Source organism: Nycticebus coucang, chromosome 18, assembly GCF_027406575.1.
Source record: "Nycticebus coucang isolate mNycCou1 chromosome 18, mNycCou1.pri, whole genome shotgun sequence".
Taxonomy (NCBI): domain Eukaryota; kingdom Metazoa; phylum Chordata; class Mammalia; order Primates; family Lorisidae; genus Nycticebus; species Nycticebus coucang.
Window position 1 is genome coordinate 61,921,737 of NC_069797.1, and position 27,687 is coordinate 61,949,423.

At 41.2% G+C, this 27,687-nt stretch overlaps 1 protein-coding gene across 4 annotated transcripts in view; it reads right to left on the bottom strand.

Annotated features, from left to right (window-relative positions):
* KANSL1 (KAT8 regulatory NSL complex subunit 1) overlaps window positions 1–27,687 on the bottom strand; it is a 212,374-nt gene that overhangs the window by 173,764 nt on the left and 10,923 nt on the right. Inside the window, exon 1 of one of the 4 annotated variants that reach the window (XM_053567823.1) lies at window positions 13,237–13,493. The exons of 2 other annotated variants lie outside the window; for them this stretch is intronic. The gene's annotated coding sequence lies outside the window, so the exon portion shown is untranslated. Of the gene's footprint in view, window positions 1–12,311; window positions 12,446–13,236; window positions 13,494–27,687 lie in introns of those variants that run through there. One more of the 4 variants, XM_053567821.1, reaches the window with a different exon arrangement.

A 27,687-nucleotide genomic window follows, 5' to 3' on the forward strand; every position in this document is an offset into this window, starting at 1 on the left:
TGATTCCCACCCTACTTAGCCCCTACAAATCCTAAAAGCTTCACTCTTCAACAATTTAAAGCAGAGACAGTCAAAACAGTTTCGCAAAAACAGTACAACAGCTTATGATAAACCACCTTTCTCTAAAGAATACAAAACATTAAAAGCCATAATTAGGGCAGCGCCTGTGGCTCAGTCGGTAGGGCACCAGCCCCATATACCGAGGGTGGAGGGTTCAAACCCGGCCCCGGCCAAACTGCAACCAAAAAATAGGCGTTGTGGCAGGCGCCTGTAGTCCCAGCTACTCAGGAGGCTGAGGCAAGAGAATCGCTTAAGCCCAGGAGTTGGAGGTTCCTGTGAGCTGTGTGAGGCCACGGCACTCTACCGAGGGCCATAAAGCGAGACTCTGTCTCTCAAAAAAAAAGCCATAATTAACTGATTAATCCTCATAACAACCTAGGCAGTAGATTTAGGGCTAAGATTATAATTTCCAATTTACTGGTAGGAACAAAGTCATTCAAGCCCAAAACATTCCAATTTTTATTTCATCTAGTAAGCCACATCTGACAAATAAATACAGATGGGGCTGCTGTACCTGTTGTCACTGATGTAAATTAAGATTCTGCTGTAAGCTTGTAGAAACAAAGAAAAAGGCCATCTAATCAAGGTCATTTAGGTATAAAAGGTTGGGCTAGGTTTAATAGTTTCTCTCCTGGTTCCAAGGACGCACTGTAGGGATTAGATGGTCTTAAATGCACTGCATTATACTGAATATTCAAATGTGTCTTTACCAAACTTATTTCACAAGCACTTTTCCCCCATTACATTCAGTAATAACATGCAGACACTGTTCTGAGGGATGTAAACTGGGATAAAGTTCGAATATGTGACCTCTCAGGCCCCTTTCTATGCTATGCCTAAATTGTAATGTAGGTTCAAGGACAAAATTTATCTAACACAAGTGGCACTCAGAAAGCAAAAATATACCCCAAAGATAGAATTACTCTTTCCTGACATCTTGGGCTGAGTAATTTTTTGTCATCAGGGGCTATCCTGTACAGTAGGATGTTTGACAGCCATTTCTGGCTTCCACCCACTAGATGCTACAGGTATCCTCTAAATTATGACAACTAAGAATATCTTCAGACATGTCTAATGGTGGATGGGAGGTTGTCACAGCCTCTCAACTGAGGCGCACTGCTTGGAAATGAAGATTATAGACACACGAACGCATATACATACATGTACATATACTCTTTCCAAAAAGCAAAACATCCAGCTGCTTTGAATACTACAATCAGAAATTACTCCATACCTACAAATGAAAGCTTCACTCCTTGTAAATTCCCAAGACAAGACTCCAGACATGCAAGAATAAATAACCTGGAAGCATCCACCTTACAAAAATGTTAAGCTGCAGAGACCCAATGGGAAGGTAGGCCATTTGGCTGGTCAAAAGCCAAATATTACAACAATCGCACTTGTACCGAAAACAGAACCAAAAATCAGATGGGGAAGAAAAGTTGGCCCATAATGTGGCTTCTACTAACCTCTTCCTCACCATTACCTCATTACTTTCTGCACAAAGGAAAAAAAAAAACAGGAGGAGGAAGGATAGTTAGGGAAATATCCATAAAGTTGCCACAATTTCAGCTAAAACTTGAAAATTAGCTAAGATGTTACTATGTAAAAGGCTAGGAGGAGAATGGTAATGTGGCATTCTAGTGAGAGGAAATGGCATATGAAAATGCAAGACTGTGTGGGAAAACACAGGACATCCTGAAGGTTAAAAGAAATAAACAATTTGCTTAAAACATAAAGCATATCTGAATAAAGGAAGCAGTATAAAAACAGGTGCAAAGGCAGTCTGAAGCCAAATCATTTATGGGCACCCCTCTCAATAATCAGCCTTTACTCAGAATTAAAGACATCAAAATGTCACTGTAAGTTTTTCAAATGGGGGTGATACGTCAGAATTGTGCCTTAGACCAGTGAGTAGGGTGGATTAAAAGAGAAGTAAGGCATCTAAGTGGCAAAGACCAATGAAGAAGCTACTACAATAATCCAAAAGAGAATGCAATGAGAGCTTCAACTAAGGTGGCCATTACAGTACAATGGTCAAAGTGAAGAGACTCAAGTCTAACAGAAGGGCCAAATAGATGAAATAAACAAAAAATGCTCATGAAGACTGGAGAGAAAGCTCTTTTCCTTCATAACATCTTCTCCTTTTGTGATGAATCCTTCCATTTATTTCTCACAAAGCTGTTCAAGTTTGGTATGTCTTATGCATTCCTAACACTATCATGAGCCCAGACCCACACCAGCTCACACCAGGATTATCAAGACAGCTTCCCAAAGATGCCTCAGTCCCCCAAACTATCCTGCACTTTGTCATCTCACTTTCCTACTCTAGAAGAGTTTCTAGTCTTTTTCACAAGTCCAAATTCTTCAAGATAAACGTTAAGACAGAATCAGGGCAATTACATCCAGTAATATGAATTCTCCACAGATTCCATTCTTTGCCTATTCTGCTACCTGAAAGGTTTTGTCCCAAAGTTAAATTTTCAATCTAAGATTATCATCTCCACAAAAATTTCTCAGACTCTTCAGATTCATACCACTGTCTTCCTGCTAAATCATAAAATGCACTTAAAGACACCATTGTCCAATTCAAATTATCTGAATTTTCCCTAAGTGTCAATTTATTAATTCTATTTCGAAGACAAGTGAAGTTCCTTAGTAGCATCACTCTTTCTCATGCTCTTTATCTGGAGCCTGGTACAGAGTAAGCACTGACTAGGCTAGAAGTAATCAAAAAAGGCTCTATAAAATGGGCCTCCAAGTAGTAGATGATTACTATTATTAGTTAGATTTTGCTAAGAGAAAGGAAATTCTAATCAAGAAATTGACACAAAGAAAATACTGGGATGTATAAGGAGATGATCCATAGAACAACCTGGGATCATGTTATGTACAGCTTCTTAAGGACAAAGAGAAAAAGAACAGCTTTGAAGTGATTTGTGATTATGTACTGGAAGATACATTATGGAATACACTGGTAAGTATTTCTTTTACACATACACAAATGTAGACTTGTTATGGAATACAATGGGAAGGGGAAGACAAAATTTTTATTATAAAACAAATGTAGGTCCTTAAGTTTTCCCAGGCCAACAGGGCTTTTTAACTGGAAAAGTTTCATAATTACTAAGGGAATCATTACTGATTGGAGGATAGGCTATTATTTATGTTCTTCACTAACATTAATTGACCTTTTACCAAGTAAGCCACTGTGTTAAGTATTTTACATACATTGTCTCATTTAATCCTCACAATAACAATGTAAGGTAAATGCTATTGTCCTCATAGTACAGATGTGGAAACTTGACACTCAGAAGTAAGTTGCCCGTGACTACTAAGTTGCTGAGGCAGGCCCTCTAATTCTAGGCATAAACTAATTCTAGGCATAAAAGGAAAGGCCTTAATTGCTAGACACTCAATTTTGAACTTTAGTCCTTACAGCAGTGGTTTTCAACTGGTGTGCCACAACACACTGGTGTGTGCAGAAAATTTTTAATGATCATTCATTAAATTATTTTCAAAAGAAGTTCAAAGCACAGTAAGGATATTCTTCTTTTAACACTTTTTTTTATATCAACATAATTTAAGTGTGCCACAGAAGCTTAACTATAGGTTTGATTGTGATGAGATAAAAAAGGTTGACAAACACTGCTTTAGGGGGAGGCCAGTGAAGGAATACCAACAACCTACTGAATATCTCCAATATTAAAATGCCTTACAGCATTCATAGCACCACACTAAGGTGATAAGCACCAATAAAGATAGACATTATTACTGTGTGGTGTAGCCTCACACAGGCTGAGGACGTGGGGTCAGAAAAGGTTTCCAAGAGGTAACAACATCTAAGCTAAAAACTAAAGAACAAGCAGAAAACCAAACAAAAAAGAAAAACAAATAGGAGCCAGGTTAGTGGTGGCAAGTGACTGTACTCCCAGTTACTAGGGGAGGCTGAGGAAAAAGGATCACCTGAGCCCAGAAGTTCAAGGCCAGGCCCAACACAGAAACCCTCATCTCTAACAAAAACAAGACAAAATTATAAAGAAAGAATATATAAGATGTAGCACTGCCCACACAACTACTTCACATTCCATAATCAAAACTGATTCCCTGCTGGGCACAGAGGCTTACACCTATAATCCTAGCACTCTGGGAAGCCAAGGTGGGTGGATTGCTTGAGCTCTGGAATTCGAGACCAGCCAGAGCAAGAGTGACATCCTCCCTTAAAGTAGCTAGGCACTGTGGCAAGCACCTGTAATCCCAGCTACTCCAGAGGCTAAGGAAAGGGAAAGAGTTTGAGGTTGCTGTGAGCTATGAGGCCATAGCACTCTACAAGCACAACAAAGTGAAACTGTCTCAAAAAAAAAAAAAAAAAAAAACAACCCTACCTATTCCCTGCCTCCAATACCCAACCTAAACGTAGGTCCTGCCCCTCAACATTTCCCATGAATTTCCCATGAGTGAAGCATGGTGTAGATCACTAATGTACTTTCTATCATAAATATCTCATTTAAACAACTACTGCCAGATAGGAGTAACAGAAAGGCTATAAGAGTTTATAGTCTAATATTGGAGAAAACTAATAATTGTTAACAGTTTCCTTGATGCCAAAGAACAGTAAAGTAGTAAAATATAAATTAGGTGTGATAATGAAGTATTGAAGGGATTAAGGAAGGATTCCAAAAAGAGATGAAATTATGATTGAATATTTGAAGAGTCAACGGGCAGAATGATAAGCACATTCATTCCATTCCCAGTGCCACTGTCCTGGTTTAGAACCTCACTGTGTACAACAGTAATTCAAGCAGCAATATCCCAACTAGTCTTTCTTCTTCCTGTCTCTGCAAGCCTCCAAATCTAGCATCCACTACCAAAATGACTGAGAAAAAGAGGAAGGGGGGAAGAGTGGGAAGAAACATAAATCTGACCATGCCGTGCTTAAAATCCTTCAGTGTATCTAGAGAAAGGATGAATACAAACTTCCCACACAATATATACTGTGCCCTTTTTATATTCAACCTCATCTTCACTTCATATTCAACCTCAACCTCACTTTGCAACCGCATAGCTTTTCTATGCCCCTGCACCTTTACTCAAGCTCTTTGCTTTCAAAGTTCACCTCCAAGGTTACATGCTCTTTAAGGTATTCCCTATTCCCTCTCCCTCCCTCTAGGTTCTCATCTGCACTCCCATGACACCTTAGGCAGTAGCTCATATACCAATAATACATGCTCACAATTTTTTCTGTCCCCTAGACTAGGTACTACCTAAAAAGAGGGTTGTGGCTTGTTTTATCTCTATCCCCTACACAGCATAGTGCCTGGAAAACAGTGGACCAACACATATTAAGTAACCTGAGTATTCCATGCTGAACACTTCAGATGGAGATCTACTGTATTAGGAAGTTAAGGGGGATGTCTGACCATAACATAACCAACAAAGAAGCTAGCATCAACTACACCTAGGAGAGACTTCATCTACCTCAAGTCTGAGCTTTTTTCATGGCCAAATACCTGCACACAAACTAACAAACTTCTAAACTATACTAAATTCAAATTTAGTTACATAGAATTTTGAAGGCAACAGCCATTGCAATCTTCGATGAAATTACCTCAACTTTTACCCAGTAATTACACTTCTAGCAATCTATCCAACAAAAATATTCTCACGGGTACACAAATTATATACACAGTTCTTTCGAAGAACTGTAACATAAAAATAATCCCTAAATTTTAAAAAGATGAAGCTACATGACAAATATGATTTTATTTGTATTAAAAGAAAATTTTTGAAGGATAGCTATGTATCAAACTATTAATGTTTATCCTACTTCTATCCTATTACTGAATTCAAATTTCCTACAAGTCTTCAGCACACAAAAGACAAAGAAAAAAATGCACTATTTATCTTATCTAACAAACCCTAATGATAAAAGTGCTCCTGAACAATTCTTGAAGATTCCAAGCAATTGGAAAGCAAATAGATTACTTGCGGGGTGGGGCCAATGACCAAATTCCTGAGATCCTACTGAAACATACCTCATCCTTTAGAATAAATTTAATTAATTTTAAAAATTACATTTTTCAATGCCAGGGAAACATTACAATACTAACGTCCTTCTTCATTCTCTTAGAAGTCTAAAGACTGGGAAGTAAGGAGTAAATCACTAACTCCAAGTAACTGCAGTCCAGTTTTTTTTGATACATGCCTAAAATCTTCAAACATGCTCAGTTCTCTGTGGTAAGTTTCAGCTTAATGAAACTTCTCTGACAGTTCAACTATCAGACTATTATTTCTTTTTTTTGAGACTAATATTTCTACAAAGCCTCTATATATACAGGCAAACATCAGAAACCACAATAATTAGCTTTTATCCTCTAACTGTTCACACCCTCTGGTGGAAGTGCTAATGAGGAGTCAGTCACAAAGGCCAAATCAGCAAGAGAAGTCTGGGTATCAGGCCTCAGCAATTTTTAGTTTAACACCCTAACAACAAAATTGTTATTCATCACTTTATTACCCAATACTTCCCCTCCAACTGAATTTAACCAAGTTTGATCTTAAGCTGCTCCCTATTAAAAAAAAAAAAAAAAAAGAATTAAAAGGCGAGGGACTCCATTAAGTTTAATGCCACTCAAGCAACTTTTTCCAAACAAGGGCAAAATCTGCACTTTAAAATTCAAAGTTAAGATCTCATTTTGGATTCAAGGCTCTAGTAACAAGAACCAGAGTTTTTGATAACATTTAGATAAAACTACACTGAATTTGCCTCTAACTTTGTATTTTCTGACTCTCAAATGCTTGGAGAGAAACTAATTCTAAAAAAACCTAGAACTAGAGGAAAAAGAGCAAGTTCACAGTCAACAATATATTACTAAATAATGCCCTGACAGAAGGCTTCCAAATGCCAAAATTCTATGGAGCTGGCTTAAAATCTTGGAAAAGCAAGGTCTGAAGAAAGTAACATTTATTAAGCAACTACTATTTGCCACACTGTGTTACCCAAAGGAGAAACAAGAATTTAAAAGATCTCCATCTTGAAGGGCCTCTTGGCATAAAAGGTTTTAAATCTGCATATAAAATATTTCAATTTTGGCGGCGCCTGTGGCTCAGTCGGTAAGGCGCCGGCCCCATATAACGAGGGTGGCGGGTTCAAACCCGGCCCCAGCCAAACTGCAACCAAAAAATAGCCGGGTGTTGTGGCGGGGGCCTGCAGTCCCAGCTACTCTGGAGGCTGAGGCAAGAGAATCGCTTAAGCCCAGGAGTTGGAGGTGGCTGTGAGCTGTGTGAGGACACGGCACTCTACCGAGGGCCATAAAGCGAGACTGTCTCTACAAAAAAAAAAAAAAAGAAAGAAAAATTGAAATATATATATATATTTTTTTTTTTTTTGTAGAGACAGTCTCGCTTTATGGCCCTCGGTAGAGTGCCGTGTCCTCACACAGCTCACAGCCACCTCCAACTCCTGGGCTTAAGCGATTCTCTTGCCTCAGCCTCCAGAGTAGCTGGGACTACAGGCGCCCGCCACAACACCCGGCTATTTTTTTTTTTTTTTGGTTGCAGTTCAGCCGGGGCCGGGTTTGAACCCGCCACCCTCGGTATATGGGGCCGGTACCTTACCGACTGAGCCACAGGCGCCGCCCTGAATATTTCAATTTTTCTTTCAAGCTACCTAAGTTTGTTACAAGTAGCGTTTTCTACTTTGGTTTCCACACACTGCATTCTACCTTTACCTTATCCTATCAGAGACAAGATGGGCACATGGTTTAACACAAAAACAAAGCATAATAGATACCCTCCCCGTAAGTGCATACTGATCTTTTTCTATGAGCCATAATTTTCCCCTCAATCTGCAAGTGACACCCAAGGATATCACTTACCTCCTATCTCTTCTAGTATCCTTCATATGTGGTGACTCTAGTACAGTGATATATTTGTCTTTCCTAATCATATTATGGTTCACCCGATTTTTGAGCTCACATCTCAAAGAATGGGAAGTGCCAATGAGACAATCTTACTTTGTTATGAATTTTTACACCACAGCAGAAATATTTTTGTACAACTCTTAGGATGCCCAGAGGTTAATGTGCAATTTATTAAGATAGAAACTATATACATAAATTTTTCAGAAGCAATATGAGAACTCAAAAACCAGTCTTAATATAGATTTCCAAGAAACCGTTAAAGTCCTATTTTAGGGAAAGGACATGGTCCAAGTCCTCTTTGCACTGACACTGTAAGCAGGCCAGGTGTTTGTGGCCATTTTATTTCAGACACCTGCACTGTACTCTTTCATGAAATGAACAAATAAAGGGGCAATAATGTAAAATATGCTTCCCAAAACCTAGACCAATCTAACTTCAAGGTAGAAATTTACTTAAAATAGAGAAAGAATGAAAAGAAACGGTGCTTTAAAAGTCTAAACAAGTAGGGCAACACAGCCCAAGGCTGTAGTCCCAACTACCCAGGATGCTGAGGCAGGACCCCTTGAGCCCAGGAGTTAAATGCTATAATGCTTTAATGTCAACAGCCACACACTCAAACCTTAGCAACATAAGGAGACCCTGTGTCTTAAAAAAGAGAAACAGAGACACAGAGAGAACTCTAAATAAACCACTGAATGAAGAGATTTTGCCCTGGAGTAATAAACAGAGGAACACATTTGTCCACAGTATTCCCTCCCCTCTAAACTCAAGGGAATGAAAAAGTTCTTTGGAAGAAGAAAAAAAATTGATACATTTTAAATTATATACATCTCTCCAGAAAGGAAGTCTTTTAATTTCTGTCTTAATGGCCTCACTAAGAAGGAAAAATAACTTCTACTCAAACCCTTCCAATCTGAATAAATACTAAAAGAGTAAGCATTACTTTTTTTTTTTTTTGGCCGGGGCTGGGTTTGAACCCACCACCTCCGATATATGGGGCCAGCGCCCTACACCTTTGAACCACAGGCACTGCCCAGAGTAAGCATTACCTTTTTAACAGAGAAAATTTCTGTGACTCTTCTTTACAGAACCCAGTATGTATTAGTTCAATTTTTAAAACATTTTGAAAATTTCTTTTCTACTATAGAAAATATAACTTCGTTATATTTTCTTCCTAGTCCTTGGTTTTCTACTATAACATGGTAACTAAGCTTTAATCACAGAAGGGCCTGACAACAAAAATACTCAATACTAAAATACCGTCTCAAACCACCACCACAACCCTGTTTACAGATTACACAAATAATGTCATATCAAACAGAACAAATCTAAAACTTACTTTAAAATATAATTAAAATTTGTGGTCAACCCAATACTATTCTGAGGATGCAGACACACGGGGTACAGTGTAGCTTTATTAGAGATGGAAGAGTAATGGTAGTGACAGTGTTTGAAGAAAGAAAAAAAGGAAGTATAGTTATTTTCCTTCTCACCTTGATAAAAGTTCACAAGTGAACACTTTCTAGCTACTAGAGTTTTCCTCAACAGGAAACCAAGACCTAACAATCACAGGGTGCTCTGGGTGCTCTGCAAGTTTAACCAAAGAATAACATGTGTAGGCAACAAGAAAGAAAAATCAGACAAAAATTTAACATCTAACTTTGGTAAAACACAAAAGTCAAAATACTTATTTTATGTTCTGGATAAAAGCTTTCAGAAAAGATTTAGGAACACTTCTAAATATTTGAGTAAATTCATATAGATGGAAAGATTAAAAAATCCCACCCTACCACAAAGGCTTTAACAATACTTTTTTTTTTTTTTTTAGAGACAGAGTCTCACTTTGTTGCTCTTGGTGGAGTGCTGTAGCATCACAGCTCACAGCAACTTCTAGCTCTTGGGCTTAGGTGATTCTCTTGCTTCAGCCTCCCAAGTAGCTGGGACTATAGGCACCCGCCACAATGCCTGGCTATTTTTTTTTTTTTTTTTTTTTTTTTTTTGCAGTTTTTGGCTGGGGCTGGGTTTGAACCCTCCACCTCCGGCATATGGAGCTAGCGCCCTACTCCTTTGAGCCACAGGCGCTGCCCGGCTTTAACAATTCTTATTTGTTCACAGCCACAAAGCACAAATATTTTATATATACTTAATTAAATGAGGCAGTCATCAAAGACAACCATCTTCACCATAACAGCTTTAAGGACCTTCCTAACAACTGTTTCCCTCCGCATTGTTCACCCTTGAGAAATAAAAAGTCAACCACCTCAAATTATGAGCTCACCAGCAAATACATTAAATATACTAAAGGTCAAAAGAAATTTGCATTCTTTGTTGGATAAACCTAGTGGAAATCGAATTCAGAATTCCATGACTGAGAGTGGCTATCCCACATTTATAAGACATATTTTAAATTCCCAGGGGATGAGCATTTTACCTTGCCTTATTTTTAGAACTACACATCACAAAGCACATATCACATGACATGATGTAACTGTTAGCAAAGAAAATGGCCCAAACCATTGGAAATACATTAATGCATAGTAAGAGAATCAAGGTTTACCCAATAATCATTGTATGTATTTCTTAAATCACAATAGGCATTTTCCAATTGGGAAAGTTTCTAGTAATCTATGTAGAAAAACAGACATATACTTTAGATTTTATGAAACAATTCACTTAATTGTGGGGAAAACTGACTTAAAAAATAACATAACATTCTTCTATTAAAAGTAAAAATTCTCTGTGATCAAAAACACAACAGAAATGTTAATGAAATATTCTTAGGTAAAAATTCTTCAAAGTATTCACCCTTGTTAACTGAAAAAAAAAAAAAACTGTTTCAACTGATAACGCCTGTAGATAATTGAAATCTTCTAAATTGGTCAGACAGTATGCTAGAAAAGGAACTAAGTACAGCCTATAGAAGAGGGGGAAGGGAAAACACACCCACTTAAGCCTTTGTAAATAGCGGTACTTTAAATGACCCCAAAAGCGGGAAAAATACAAACTACAAACCATCCTGACAAATGGAAAACATATTCTACTGTACTATTTTCCATACTTAAAAGTACTTTAGAGATGAAGTTCAGTAACAATCTATATCATGATTATGCAAGGCAAAGATTATGTAATTTTATCGCTTACTTTAAAATGTTCTCCGACTTTAAAACTAACTCATTTTGATCTCTCCAATAGGTATTGGGAAGGTTCCTCTGGGCCAAAACAAAAAAAAATTAAAAATATAAACACACACCCCAAAACAAACAAAAAAAACACAATGATTGCTAGCCACGTGACAAAGGAGATGGCAACACCAGGATTGTGAATGGAGGGGAGGGAGGAGAGGCTGGAGGACTACAGAGATTTCTCCAAACTTTGAGGACTGCGGGATTCTTGGTCTCCAGACCCCTGAGGGACCAAACTCTCTAATCCCTCTGAGTAGTACTGCTAACATCCTCAAATACAATTTTATTAATAGGTCACGGAAAATGCTCCAGTGACCTCCAGGGTAAGGGGGGGGGAGTCAGGAGGAGGAAAGAGAGCAATTTAAAGTGGCGCCATCATGTCACCCCTTCTCCTCTAAGGCAATCAATAAGCAATAGTTAACTTACGAGTTTCTCTAAAATTTCACATTGGGATTCCAACATTGGAAAACAAAGTAATTTTTAAGGAAAACATGGGAGTAAAGCTATTAATCCTATGGAAAACAAACTATTTGTTGAAAATCAAAAGACAGCCGGAAAACAGGCTCCCCAAAAGGCAGTTAAGAGTCCAACTCACTTAAAAGCAAATAAATACCTCTTCCTCTTTAGTTAAAAAAAAAAAAAAGTCCGCCTGAGACTAGATATGAAAACGTAAGTGACCTGAATTTACAGGCAACAAAAATAATAAATAAATGAAACAATTAGAGTTGTGATACAAACCGTGAAACGCGCAAGATGTTTCGAGCAGAGAAAGGCCTTTTGCAATCAAGAGAAGTTCAAGGCGAGAGGCAGAGTTTATTTTGTTTTGTTTTGTTTTTTTTTACGGGAATAAATCATGTTCTTCGGGCCGCCTTTTTAAATAGAACGCCAAAGGAAAACCTGGCGAACGAGGCGGCAGCTGGTGGGGAAGGGCCCCCGCACATCCCCCGCCCTTGGGGCGACTCCCAGCCCGGACCCGCAGCGGGGAAGCCCGGAGAGGCCATTTAAAGTTCCGGGGATTTTTTTCTCCCCTGCCCTGCCTTTTCAGTTACAACTAACAAAGAGAGGGAGAAATGGGAGCCACAGGGAGAGCGAGGAGAAGGAGAAAGGGCAGCGAGTGGAGGAGGAGAGGAACAGCAGCAGCACCTACCACGTGATGGAGGAGCGTAGCCCGGGCGGATTCAGCCCCACAAAATGGGCGCAGTTTGCAAACAGCCCCCCGGCCTGGGCGCCGAGGGCCAGCGGCGGGCGGGGGCGCGCGGTGGCGGCTCCGGCCCGGGCCCGCCGCTCTCCTCCCCCCCGGCGCCCGGAGCCGCCCTGACTTTCCGGGCGGGGGGGCGAGGCGGAGGGGGAGGGGAAGGCGGCGGCGGGGAGCGGCTGCTTTTTCTTCTCTTTCGGGCCCTTTCTCCGGCTTTCCTCCGGTCCGGCGGGGCCTGGGCACGGCCGGGAACCGCAGCCCGGCCGGGAGGGCGGGCGGGGGCAGAGGGTGAAGCCGCCCCCCCGCCCCGCACAAACAAGCGCCGCCGTCTGCAGCCCGAACCCGCACCCCGACCGCCACCCCCGGACGCCTCTTCGCAGCCGGGGAGCGCGCTCCAGCCGCCCCCGCGCCGCCGCGGCAAGACGAGTCGGCTTCGCTACGGTGCTCGGTTCTCCCGCCGGCTCGGCGAGCGGTGGCGGCGGTGGCGGCGGCACTGGGAAAATGGCGGCCGAGCTCCTTTTCCCTCCCCCCCTTTAATCTGAAGCGGAGGGAGAATGGAGCGAGCGAGCGAGCGGGCGAGCGCCGGGGACACGGGGAGGAGGGACAGCAGCGCCTCCGCCGGCTGCGGCTGCGGCGGCGAAGGGCCGCTCCACCCCGGCGCGCCGCCAGGGGGCGCCCGCCGCGCCGCCCCCGCGGGCCGCCAGGAGGCGCGGCCGCCGCCGCCTCAGTCATGGCTCCTTGCCGCGGCCGCTTGCTCCTGCACCTATATCTGCGGAGGCCGCGGTGCCGGGCCCCAGCTGTCCCAGACGTGCGGCGGCGGCACGCGGCACTGCGGCAGGCGGGAGCGGGCCCTCGATCCGGCCAAGGCGAGGCTAACCTGAGGCACTGACGCCGTCACATTCCCTCCGCGCTGAGGCCGGCGGTGCCGCGCGCCGGCTATGAGGGGCAAGGCGGGCTGGCGCCGCGAAGCAAGAGGACGTGAGCGAGGAACTGTTTGCACTGTGTAGTAAGGAGTCGGTGCCACACTACTCCAGGCCTAACCGTGCGCTGAATCGGGCAGGAAGCGCCCTAACCAGTGAAGCGGCTTCGGCCGCCCGCCCTTTGTCCGAGCAGCCTGCCGCCGCGCACTGCAGCACGGATAGGCACTAGCCCCAGCGCCGCGCTCCGCAGCCGCCAGAGTGGAAAAAAAAGCGCACGTTGTCACTGCGCAGGCGCCAGTCGGGGCCCGCGCCGGGCCAGCCCGGGAAGGGGCAGCCAGGAGCCAGAGGGGAAGTGATGGCCCACCAGCGCCGGGCCCGCTGGGAACTGTAGTTTTCGAAGAGAAGCACGCGTCTTGTTTTGGGTGTCATGGCTTGGCAGATCCGCCAAAACAGGCAAAAGGCATTACACAATGAGTATTTATGCTTCCTGCCGCCACCAAAAGGAAGTTCACTGCTATGCTGAAAGTTTAACAAAGAATTCCACAGAGTACTCACAATAAAATCTCACAACAAAAAGCAAACTTCCCACTTTTCCACTAGAGTTGGTTTAAAGTGGCGACACCTTATCATTTCTCATGATCAGTTTGTTGGTTGGTAGGATATCTTATATCTTTCCCAAAGTAGGGCCTTAAAATAGAACTTTAAGTAGACTTAAAGAATTCAGCATCATAAAACACAAACTACCATCCTTTAACAGTAAAAGGAGAGTTGCGGAAAGATGAGTTCAGTGCTTTGAGGTTTAAGAGTAACCTAGAATTCATCAAAGTTAGTTTAAATGACTGAAGGGGGAGTCCAATAATTAAATCATCAGGTTCAGCAGATGAAAAGGATAAGCTCTGCTACCAAAAAAGACGATACAAAATGCTCAATGCTTTTTTTGTGGGTTACCAGAACCAATATCCGGAGTTATATGTCACTTCTGCTAGTCAAAAAACCCCCTCGCTGTTAGAGAACAGTTTTAGTCTTCCCACAAAGTTACTTTAAATCACCAGCTCCTACAGCATCTGCACCTATATATCTGCGTTCCCATGTGTACTCTTTTTTTTTTTTTCTTTTCTTTTGAGACAGAGCCTCAGGCTGTCGCCCTGGGTAGTGTGTGGCATCACAGCTCACAGCAACCTCCAACTCCTGGGCTCAAACAATTCTCCTGCCTCCGCCTCCCAAGTAGCTGGGACTACAGGCGCCTGCCACAACGCCCGACTATTTTTTGGTTGCAGCCGTCATTGTTGTTTGGCCAGCCCGGGCTGAATTTGAACCTGCCAGCTCAGGTGTATGTGGCTGGAGCCTTAGCCGCTTGAGCCACAGGCGCCGAGCCTCCATTTGTACTCTTAAAGTCACACTCTAAACAAAGCATAATCGTGATTCTCAAATATCAAAGCAGACAGTTTAGGGTCACAGGGTCAAATTACACAAACTAGCACTTTTATATATTTGTATATACATCCAAAGGGCAGCCTTAGTCTTGGTTGTTGTTGTTGCAGTTTTTGGCCCGGGCCAGGTTTGAACCCGCCACCTCTGGTATATGGGGCCAGCACCCTACTCCTTGAGCCACGGGTACCACCCTTGGCTTTTTATTTATAGTCCCAGGAAGGAAATTTAGATGATTTTAATATGAGCATAGCTCAGGGCCTGTAGCTCAAGTGCCTAAGGTGCCAACCACATACACCAGAGCTGGAGGGTTCAAATCCAACCCAGGCCTGCCAAACGACAATGACAACTACAACCAGAAAATAGCCAGGCATTGTGGGGAATGCCTCTGGTCCCAGCTACTTAGGAGGTTGAGGCAGGAGAATCGCTTAAGCCCAGGAGTTGGAGGTTGCTGTGAGTGGTGATGCCACTGCACTCTACCCAGGCCAACAGCTTGAGGCTCTGTCTCAAAAAAAAAAAAAAAAAAAAAATTACACACACTCACAAATATCCCCACATAAATAATAATCCCACAAAATACACAAGGATATTAACACACAATTCCAGGACCAATAGATGGCGAACTAGAGCCCTAAACCAAGGATTCTGAACTCTAAATCAAAAATGAAAAGCACCAAATAAGGCAAAGCCCCTTGCAGTATATACCTAAATATTATATTCGAAGACAACCACCACAAAATAATTGATCTTACTACTGCTCCAACCCTTAAGAACCCAACTGTCAGATTTCATTAGGCCCCCAGTGAATTAGGAGAAATGTAGCAAAGGCTCATTTTTAAAACTATGCATTGAGTGGAAAAATAAATTCCAACTTTCCCTTTCTGCGCTTAGCTCAAGAGTCAGGAGTACAAAGTGTTAAAGGCACTTAAATCAAATTGTTTTACATTCTTATTTAGAATCAAGTGTCTATACGCTTAAGCACCAATTTTTATAAATAATTGCACGCAAAGGTAGCTACTATGGATATAAAAATCTTACGGAGAGGCTCGGCACTGGCCACATACACCCAGGCTGGCAGGTTCAAACCGGGTCTGGGTGAGCTAAACAACAATGACAACTGCGACCAAAAAATAGCTGTGCGTTGTGCACCTGTAGTCCCAGCTACTTGGGAGGCTGAGGCAACTCTGAACCCAAGAGTTGAAGGTTGCTGTGAGCTGTGACACCACAGCATTCTACCTAAGGCAACAGCTTGAGACTGTCTCAAAAAAAAAAAAAAAAAAAAAAAAAAAAAAAAAAAGATTTGGCCAAAGGCAAGTAAAAGAAATCCTCATACGGATTACAATCACTGCAAAGCTCAGAAATCAAGATTTTTTTTTTTCAGCAAATGAAGGCCTCAACTGATTCAAAATATTATATAGTCACAAGGTGTCCCAAATGTCCCCACTAAAGTTACCATAAGGAAAATGAGAAATAAAATACTCTCTGCAGGGTGGCGCCTGTGGCTCAAGCAGTAGGGCGCCAGTCCCATATGCCGGAGGTGGCGGGTTCAAACCCTGCCCTGGCCAAAAAAAATACTCTCTGCATTGGTCACCTCTTTGTAAAATTTTGTAATGAATATTTTGTAATTAAAGGTACATTTAGCTACAGTTGCTCATTTTCCCTATGTATAGCGACTTCTCTATTGCCCCATACTGAGGGCAGTAGGAACAAACTTCAGTAAGATTAAACAAGGCATTTGAAAAACTTTTGTAAATGGCAAAGTATTATAAGAATGCATACCATTCCTTAGTTTCAATCCCACCTAAAAACAAGATAATTTTCCTATTAGCTATACAAACTCCACAATCTACATAAAGATATTATCTTACCATCTCACCACAGAACTAATCCAATAATTTACAAAAGAAGAAGAACTAATTCTTTTTTTTTTGACCGGGGCTGGGTTTGAACCCACCACCTCTGGCATATGGGGCCAACGCCCTACCCCTTTGAGCCACAGGTGCCACCCAAGAACAACTAATTCTTATGAAGCCTCAAGATTTAACTGTTTTAGTAATAAGAAAAATAAATTAATCCTGAAAGCACATCTAAATCTAGAAATAAATTATTCTGGGATAACTCAGCTGAATATGATTACATCACTTAAAGAAATAGGTTCTATGAGGCTATCAGCTATCATTAAAATCTAACACCCAGCCCAGCCAGGCTCTGGGCGGCCAAACTGGGTGGGTCCCCTGAAGTCAGGAGTTTGAGACCAGCTTGAGCAAGAACAAGATCTTGTCTCTACGAAAAATAGATGGTTCAATGTATACAAACTTTATTTCATGTCCAAATTATTAAAAATATCATATAAAATTACCTTCAGGCTACATGTATAAGCTCTATATGAAACAGAAAAAAATTGTGTGTTAAAAGTTGATCTCATCTCCAGGATATACCGTTAGGTATATGCAAATATTCCAAATTCTAAAACATTTGAAATCCAAACACTACAGGTCCCAAGCCTTTCAGATAAAAATACTTAACCTATACAGAACAACAGGTAAAATTCTCACTTTTTCAAAATGCAGGAGTCTTCAGGGATATGTTGTGCTTGTAAAAAGTTGCTCTCAACAACCTAGACCCTGAGAGTGCTTCAAAGGAAAAGCTAGAGAAGCACTGGGTTCAACCACTTATAGACAAACATGCATGGGCAAAAATCCCTGAACGTATTCCATTTATGTAGAAGACAAAATCTGAAAACATTTAAGGTATAAACTGTCATGGGTACAATATTATAAACAAGACCAAAAAAAAAAATGAAGACGATAACCATAAAATACTAAGAACATGACTGGAATTCAGGAAATGCCAAAGTCCCTGTTCTCTGTAATTCATTTACTAAGAGATCATATATAATCTTCTCAACAATGATCTTTTTTCATTTCTGAATTAGACTGACAAAAATTATAGAATCTAATATTCAGTATTTTCAATCACATTCCAAATTAATTCTCACAATCACATTTAGAGAAATTTACCGAACAAAATTTGTCCCACATGAACTAATTTTAACCAGCACACAAAACAATAAATAAATAAAACCGTTCTATGAAATTATAACCTCTGTGGTATAAGAGGAAAAAGTCCTTTGGTGCAAGGTTTAGGAAAAAAAAGTACTTATATTTCCAAGAATACCTACATGGTGATATCAAAATATGACCATGATGGTATAATTCAGACTAAGGCATTAAGGTTTTAGAACATGACAAAAGTAATACTTGCATTCCTAATGTGAATGATTCTCTTTAATTTTCAATAAAACTGGACATCCCCTTACAACCCCACCATTCATTACTAAACATACTGAATGCCAAATGAATATTAAACAGTACAGTACTGCTGGGAAAAAATATTCAGTAAACATTGTAAGCTATGTGTCAAGAAAAAAATCCCTTCTATTCACTGATTTTTTTTTTTTTCTTTTTTTCTGCAGTTTTTGGCAGGGGCCAGGTCTGAACCCGCCACCTCTGGTATATGTGGCTGGCGGAATGGGCTTGAGCCACAGGCACCACCCTATTCACTGATATTTTAAATGGTCAAAAATTTAAAACTAAAATGTGATCAGAGAACAATCAACAAAATTAAGTAGCTTTATGCTTCCAATTCTACTCTCTTCTGGCCCTTTTTCTGGCCCTTGCCTAAATCATCCCAGGAATTCTAAATTAGATGATATTTATGGCATAGTCAAAACAAAGTACCAAAGTAAGTACCCCAAATAAAACTAAGAGAAGACTTTAACTCACAAAAGAAGAAAAACTAATTCTTAGGTAACCTCATGATTTAACTGCCAAGCAGGCAGCCAGGGTTTACAGGGCTGGACTTGGAACCTCTGCTCTGAATGTTCCACTCGAGGTAGGCAAAAGATCTAAAAAAGAAAATTTAGCTGAGTGCAGTCGCTCACTCCTGTAATCCTAGCATTCTTGGAAACCAAGGTGGGTAGACTGCTTGAGCTCAGGAGCTTGAGACCAACCTGAGCAAGAGCAAGACCCTGTCTCTTGTTGTGGAAGATGCCTTTAGTCCCAGCTACTACTCAAGAGGCTGAGGCAAGATGATTGCTTGAGCCCAGGAATTTGAGGTTACTGTGAGTTATATGACTCAATAGCTCTCTAGCCTGGAACAAAAGAGTGAGACTCTGTCTCAAAAAAATTAATAAATATAAATAAAAATAAATATTAAAAAATTGTAACCCAATGCAATTGTATTTAATTCCACAACCTGCTTTCATTCTAAAACATTTGCTGGGCGGCGCCTGTGGCTCAGCGAGTAGGGCGCTGGCCCCATATGCCGAGGGTAGCGGGTTCAAACCCAGCCCCGGCCAAACTGCAACAAAAAATAGCTGGGCGTTGTGGCGGGTGCCTGTAGTCCCAGCTGCTCGGGAGGCTGAGGCAGAAGAATCGCCTAAGCCCAGGAGTTGGAGGTTGCTGTGAGCCGTGTGACGCCACAGCACTCTACCCGAGGGCGGTACAGTGAGACTCTGTCTCTACAAAAAAAATAAAAAATAAAAAAATAAAACATTTGCTATTGCCCTAGGGGAGGCTGCAAAGTTTCTTCTGATAGTAATAGTTCAATAATAGACTGTGCTTTAAACATTAGTTATACCTTTATCATCTTCATCCAGTAATTAGGCAATTTGAATTTACTATTATTAAATGAATGTTTAAAGTTAAACCAAAATTATTTTAAGATGTACCCAAGAACACATCTCAACTCATTTGATTAGACAGTTGAATGAAGAATAGTCTTTTCAACAAACTATGTTGGGACAACTGAATATTCACATACAAGAGAATAAAATTGGGGGTGGGCATGATGGCTCACACCTGTATTGCCAGCACTTTGGGAGGGTGTGGCAAAAGGATTGCATGAGCCAAGGACTTTGAGGTTGGTGTGAGCTACAGCGACACCATGGCACTCTTATCCTGGGCAACAGAGTGAAACTCTGTCTCAAAAACAAAAATAAAACATGCATGAAATACCACTTCACACCCACAAGGATGGCAATAATAAAAACAATCAATAATAATCGACAATTACAAATATTGGCAAATGGCTCGGTGCCTGTAGCTCAGCAGCTAGGGCGCCAGTCACATACATTGGAGCTGGCGGGTTCAAGTCCAGCCCGGGCCTGCCCAACAACAATGACAACTACAACAAAAAAAAATAGCCAGCCCTTGTGGCACCTGTAGTCCCAGCTACTTGGGAGGCTGAGACAAGAGAATCGCTAAAGCCCAAGAGTTTGAGGTTGCTGTGAGCTGTAACACCACAGCATTCTACCCAGGGTGAGATATAGGGCAAAAAAAAAAGTATTGGCAAGGATGTGTAGAAACTGGAATGCTCTTACATATGCTGGTGGAAGTATAAAATGGGGCTGTAAAAAATAGTTTGGTGATTCACCAGAGTTAGTGTATCACCCAACAACTCTACTCTTAGGTATATGCCCATGAGAAATGAAAACAGGTGTCCAAAACAAAGACTTGTACAAGAATGTTTACAAAAAAAAAAAAAAAAAGAATGTTTACAGCAGGCCAAGCACGGTGGCTCACACCTGTAATCCCAGCACTCTGGAGGCCAAGGCAGGTGAATTGCCTGAGCTCACGGGTTTGAGACCAGCCTGAGCCAGAGTGAGACCTGTCTCTAAAAACAGCTGGATGTTGTGGTGGGTGCCTATAGTCCAGCTACTCAGGAGGCTGAGGCAAGAGAATCACTTGTGCCCAAGAGTTTGCAGTTGCTGTGAGCTATTACACCAGGGCACTCAACCAAGGGCGACAAAGTGACACTCTGTCTCACAAAAAAGAATTGTTTATAGCACCATTATTTCATAATAGCCAAAAATGCAAACCATATAAATGCCCATCAACTTATTAAAGGATAAGAAAAATGTGGTATATCCATACAATGGAATATTACTCAGGCATAAAAAGGAATTAAGCACTGATAAATGCTATAGCATGGATGAACCTTGAATACATGCTAAGTGAAAGCAGTCACAGAAAATCACATGTTGGGTAATTCCATTAACATGAAAAGTTCATAGGCAAATCCACAGAGGCAAAAAGTGGTTGCCAGGGCAGGAGAAGGAAAAATAGAGATTGATTGCTAATACACAGATAATAGGGTTTCCTTGCACAGTGTTGAAAATGTTCTGTAGTGATGGATACACAATTTTGTGAATATACTAAAACATACCCACGTAATTGTACATTTTAAAAGGGTAGAAAGTTTATGGTATGTTAAATGTACATTCCTAGGTACAGTGCCTCATGTCTATAATCCCATTACTTTGAGAGGCTGAGGCAGGAAGATAGCATGAGGCCAGGAGTTCAAGACCAGCCTGAACTTGAGAATGAGAATCCATCTCTTTTTTTTTTTTTTTTTGTAGAGACAGAGTCTCACTTTATGGCCCTCGGTAGAGTGCCGTGGCCTCACACAGCTCACAGCAACCTCCAACTCCTGGGCTTAGGTGATTCTCTTGCCTCAGCCTCCCAAGTAGCTGGGACTACAGGCGCCCGCCACAACACCCGGCTATTTTTTGGTTGCAGTTTGGCCGGGGCCTGTTTTGAACCCGCCACCCTCGGTATATGGGGCCGGCGCCTTACCGACTAAGCCACAGGCGCCGCCCTGAGACTCCATCTCTACAAAAAATTTAAAAATTAGCTGGGCATGGTGGCACATGAGCTAGCAGTCCATTAGCTACAGCATGAACTACTAACTGCTCAGGAGGTAGAGGTTAGATCACTTGAGTCCAGGAGTTGGAGGCTGCAGTGAGCTATGATCACGTCATTGCACTCCAGCCTGGACAACAGAGCAAAACCTGGTCTCTAATTTGCCCTCGGGTTACACTTGCAAACTCACTGCCAGCAGTATATATAAACAAAACTGAGGTTCCCTTCAAACAAAAATTAATCCAAATTACTCTGTTGGGAATAAGAAAGAACCAACACGTCATAGATACAATCAGACATCTCCAAGAATGATAGAAGCTAAAACATTAGTGGGTGAGTGAAGAGTTTAAGGAACACAAGATCCTTATTACTATAAGGGTTATCTTCAGGAACACAGAACTGGAATGTATTATTGTTTTAAAAACTTAAACAAAAGCAACAGTATTACACTCTGCCTGAAGAATATTATAACAGATGTTTGGCAAGGCTTCTGTAAGAAGGTAGTTCAAAGAGAAAGTATTTGGCATTGTAACTCCTAGCACTATCCAGGGTATAAAAAAGATGGCCTAATTGATGAACGCCAATCTCAGACGGAGAGAATATGAAGAACAGGAGAGAATATGCTGATCAGTCAACTCGTTTCCAAGCCAGATTGATCACTTTATTTTTTCTTTATAAATCAAGAACTATTTTTTTGTTTACATATGGAATAATATAAATGTGGTTAGTACATTTATATTATAATAATATATAAGAATATTAGAATAATATAAATGTGATTAAATCACTTTAGGGTGATTTAATTCATGCTGAACCGGTATTCCAATTCTAGCTCTACCACTAAAGCTATGCAACCCTGGACAAATGACTTCACTAATCTTACTTTCTTCATGTATAAAAGAGAGCTTGACTAACTTAAATCAAGATTTCTTTTTCAATTCTTTTTTATTTTTTTTTTTTATTGAGACATAGAGTCTCACTTTGTCACCCTCAGTAGAGTGCTGTAGTGTCACAGCTCACAGCAACCTCAAAGTCTTGGGCTCAAGTGATTGTATTGCCTCAGCCTCCCAAGTAGCCGGGACTATAGGCACCCGCCATAACACCCAGCTATTTTTGTTGCTGTTGTTGTTGTTTAGCAGGCCTAGCCCGGGTTTGAACCCACTAGCCCCAGAGCATGTGACCAGCACACTAACCACTGACCAGGGGCCCAGCCATTTTTTTTCAATTTTAAAGCTCAATGATTCAGAAACCTGAAAAGTGCTACTAATAAAATGGAGTTCAACAATTCACGTGTTTAACAACACAGAATTTCACTGGGAGGGATGACACAAAATTTTAAATGATATAACAAATACCTTCTCAAAAAATTAAAACCTAGGCTCAGCGCCTATGGCTCAAGAGGCTAAGGCACCAGCCACATACACCTGAGCTGGCGGGTTCGAATCCACCCTGGGCCCACCAAACAACAATGACTGCTGCAACCAAAAAATAGCCGGGTGCCTATAGTCCCAGCTACTTGGGAGGCGGAGGCAAGAGAATCGCTTGAGCCCAGGAGTTGGAGGTTTTGCTGTAAGCTGGCATGCCACAGCACTCTACCTAGGGTGACAGCTTGAGGCTCTGTCTCAAAAAAAAAAAAAAAAAAATTAAAACCTATTGGACGGCGCCTGTGGCTCAGTGAGTAGGGCGCTGGCCCCATATACTGAGGGTGGCAGGTTCAAACCCGGCCCTGGCCCCAGCCAAACTGCAACAAAAAAATAGCCGGGCATTGTGGTGGGTGCCTGTAGTCTGAGGTACTCAGAAGGCTGAAGCAAGAACTGCCTAAGCCCAAGAGCTAGAGGTTGCTGTGGGCTGTGATGCCACAGCACTCTACTACCAAGGGCAACGAAGTGAGACTCTGTCTCTAAAAAAAAAAAAAAAGAAATTAGAACCTATTAGGGCATACAAATATAACAGAACTTTGTTTTATTATTTTTTTTTTTTTGCAGTTTTTTGGCTGGGGCTGGATTTGAACCCGCCACCTCCAGCATATGGGGTCAGTGCCCTACTCCGTTGAGCCACAGGATGCTGCCCGAGAACTTTGTTTTAAAGTATAATCAAAAACTGACATATATGACTCACCAGTAACCATTTAACTAACATTCAGTGTAATCAAGAAAAACTAAAAATGTATTATATGGTTGGCTAAGTTTAGAAAACACAGACACACACACACACACACACACACACACACACACACGTCTTCCCAAAATCTAAGGTTTAGTTAGATAAAATTAAAATTGTATTTAAAAAGCAAATGTGCCACACAAGGCACAGATGTGGACTTTAAAATACTTTACTGAAAGCAAGAGATTAAAAAAATCAGGTTCTCAACCAAAAATTTAAATTGCTAAATAGTATGCTAAGGAGAAAAATAATTTTCCTCAAAATAGAAAAAAAATACAAACAAGGAAAAGCAATAAGAGACTATAAAGTGTAGCTGATCAGGAACATTAAGATCTATATAGGCAAACAACAGTTACAAAGGCCAGGCACAGTGGCTCACACCTATAATCTTAGCACTGGAAGGCCAAGGTAGATGGACTGCTTGAACTCAGGAGTTTGAGACCAGCCTGAGCAAGAGCAAGATGCTTTCTCTACCAAAAATAGGGAAAAAAAAAAAAAAAAAAAACTATCAAGATGTGGTGGCACAGGCCTGTAGTTCCAGCTACTCAGGAGGATCTCTTGAGCCCAAGAGTTTGAAATTGCTGTGAGCTATGACACCATAGCACCTACAGCAACTGAGTGAGACTCCGTAGCAAAAAAAAAAACAAAAAGCTTTAAGAAAATGCAATACCTCTAACAGATGGTTTAAATATATGAAAAACTAGATCCCAACAAAGAGTAGATGAACCAGTGGAATGAAAATTTGTCAAATGGTATATAAAATCAGTATATGGTGGGGAAAAAAAAAGAGTAGATGGGTCACTTGATAAACAGTATATCAACAATGATAAAAGCAAGACAGCTAAATATCTAATTCTAATCAACTTCACTATTTGCTGTAGCAGATACCATGTATAAGGAGAGGGAAACCAATCTAAATTATTATTTAAGCATACAAATCACTAACAGTGAATCAAGTTCATCATTAACTATACAGATGTTTCCAAATGGATATGTCAGGTAGTCACAAAGGCCCAAAATATTCTCTGCGTTTTAAAAGACTTTAAGTATACAAATTATAAAACTTCAGGGCAGAACACTCCTAGCTTCTGGTCAAATGTCAAATGAGAGGGGTGAAAAAAAAAAAAGAGAGGGGTAATCTTCTCTAAGTCCCAGGAGGACAGAATACACATCAGTTTCCTTTATCAACATTTACCCACCCCCCTGCTCAACTCCTGGCATATTTGGGCACTCCAGAAATATTTGCTGAACAAAAATGAACAAAAAAATGCCATCAATGTAATTTCCATCTACACAAGGGAAGGGCTCTAGCTGAAACTTCAATTCAGCCAAACTGGCAAATCTCTAATAGAAGACAGAATCAGAAGACATATCAGCATGAACCACTATCTAAGAAAAATTTCAACAACATGGCTGCTAAAAGGGGAAATCACACTACACTAATTTATCCAAATTCTCTGTGAAAAAAGAAAATATGTAAATAAAATTTATGTGGGCTTTCACAAAAGTCTTGAAAAGATTCTAAATAAAAGTTGGTTTTTTTTGAGAAAGTCTCACTTTCTTGCCCCCGGTAGAGTGCCATGGTGTCACAGCTCTCAGCAACCTCAAACTCTTGGTCTCAAGCAATCCACTTGCCTCAGCCTCCCAAGTAGCTGGGACTACAGGTGCCCACTAAGTTTTTCTATTTTTAGTAGAAACAGGGTTTCGCTTTTGCTCAGGCTAGTCTCGAACTCCTGAGATCAAGCAATCACCCGTTTTGGCCTCCCTGATTGCTAGGATTACAAGCATGAGCCACCATGCCTAACCTAAAAGGTTATTTTTTAAAAATCTGAGTGACCACAGAATTGAGAACATTTACTGCAGATAGGGTATGATTTAGACACAGAAAATTATGGGTGGATGCTGAGGCACTTCCCCAAATGAAGAAGTATAATTATCTATCATTATTATCTATGATTTTAGATAATGTTTTGGAAATGCTATATTTAACAATTTAATATATTATATGAAAGATTAACCAGGTGCAGTGGCTCACACCTGTGATCCAGCATTATGGGAGGCCAAGGGGAGAGGATGGCTTGGGACCTGGAGTTAAAGACCAGCCTGGGCAACACAGTGAGACCCCATATCTTAAAAAAACAGAAAAATGAGCCACATATGGTGGTATACACCTGTAGTCCCAGCCACGTGGGAGGATCACTTGAGTCCAGAAATTGGCAGTTATAGTGAGGGATGACCATACTGCTGCACTCCAGCCTCAGCACAGAGTAAGACCCTATCTTTAAAAATAAAAATTTTTTTTTTTTTTTTTTTTTTTTTTTGGCCGGGGCTGGGTTTGAACCCACCACCTCCGGCATATGGGACCAGCGCCCTACTCCTTGAGCCACAGGCGCCACCCTAAAAATAAAAATTTTAACAATAGGCTGGGTGTAGTGGCTCATGCCTGTAATCTAGGCCAAAGTGGGTGGTTCTGTTGAGCCTAGGAGTTCAAGACCAGCCTGAGCAAGAGCGAGACTCTGTCTCTACTAAAAATAGAAAAACTAGCTGGACACTGCAGCAGTCGCCTGTAGTCCCAGCTACTCAGGAGGCTGAGGCAAGAGGAATGCTAGAGCTCAAGAGTTTGAGGTTGTTGTGACCTATCATAATGCCACAGCACTCCACCCAGGGCGACAGAATAGAGTGAGACTCTGTCTCCAAAAAAACAATTTAAAAAGATATACATAGAATTCCACCACTTTTCTGATAGAATGACTAGCTTCCCGATAACAAAGTACTCATTGAATTGGAAAAATAAGGGAACTGACAAATGGAATGCATCAAATGAGAAATAATTGCAAAAACTAGGATTTATTTTCCTAGTTATATTCAGCTTAAGAGAATATTTTGGCAAGCATCAGTCTAAATATCCGAAGGGTTATCCAGCAAAAGAAAGACTTGCTCTAGGTAGTTCCTGTGTAGACAAAATTAGGCCCCAAATGGAAATTCCAGAGGGGCACATTTCAGCTCAAGTTTTCTAACCATTAGACCTACCTAAAAAGGTAATTCCTACCCTGGATTATCCTAAGAGCCCACTCTTACCTAAGAACCCACTGAGATACAAGAAGCCAAACTATTACAGGCAAGAAAATGGCAAGTATGTTACAGCATGGACAAATGAAAAGCAAAGTGTTTACAGGGAAAAAAATCTAAGTTATATTTAAAGGACTCATGTCTTGCGCTCAAAAAGAATTTTTTAATAATAATAGAATACTCCCTAAAGATAAGGTGATGTTCTATGCAAAAAGGGGGGGGAAAGCCAGGCACAATAGCTTGTGCCGATAGTCCTAGTCCAGTGTCTTTGGGAGACTGAAGTAGGACGACCCCTTGAACCCAGGAGTTTGAGGTTACAGTGAGCTATGATTATGCCACTGTCTCAAAAAAAGGAAGAAAAGGCTCAGCACCTGTGGATCAAGCAGCTAAGGCGCCAGCCACCTACACCTGAGCTGGCGGGTTTGAATCTAGACCGGGCCTGTCAAACAACAATGATGGCTGCAACCAAAAAATAGCCAGGCATTGTGGCGGGTGCTTGTAGTCCCAGACACTTGGGAGGTAGAAGCAGGAGAATAGCTTGAGCCCAGGAGTTGGAGGTTGCAGTGAGCTGTGATGCCACAGCACTAGCAACCAGGTGACAGCTTGAGACTTTGTCTCCAAAAAAAAATTATGGTTATGCAATCATCCACCCTTAAATATACTATAACTTATTTTCCTATAAATCCGATCATTTAGGTTTATCCCCAATTCTCACTAGTATAAACAATGTTACAACGAATATTTTTATTCGAAGTCTTTATATATATATCTCTATTTTCCCTGCTTTGGGTAAATTCCTAGAAGTGGTTATTAAAGGACAATTTTTGTTTTTAAGCAGAATCTCACCTTGTTGCCCTTGGTGGACTGCTGTTGACACCATAGCTCACAGCAACCTCAAACTGTTAGGCTTAATCAATCCTCTTGCCTCAGTTTTTCATTTTTAGTAGAGACACGGTCTCATTCTTGCTCAAGCTGATCTCGAACTCCTAGAACTCAAGCAATCCACCCGCCTCAGCTCCCAGAGTACTAGGATTACAGGCATGA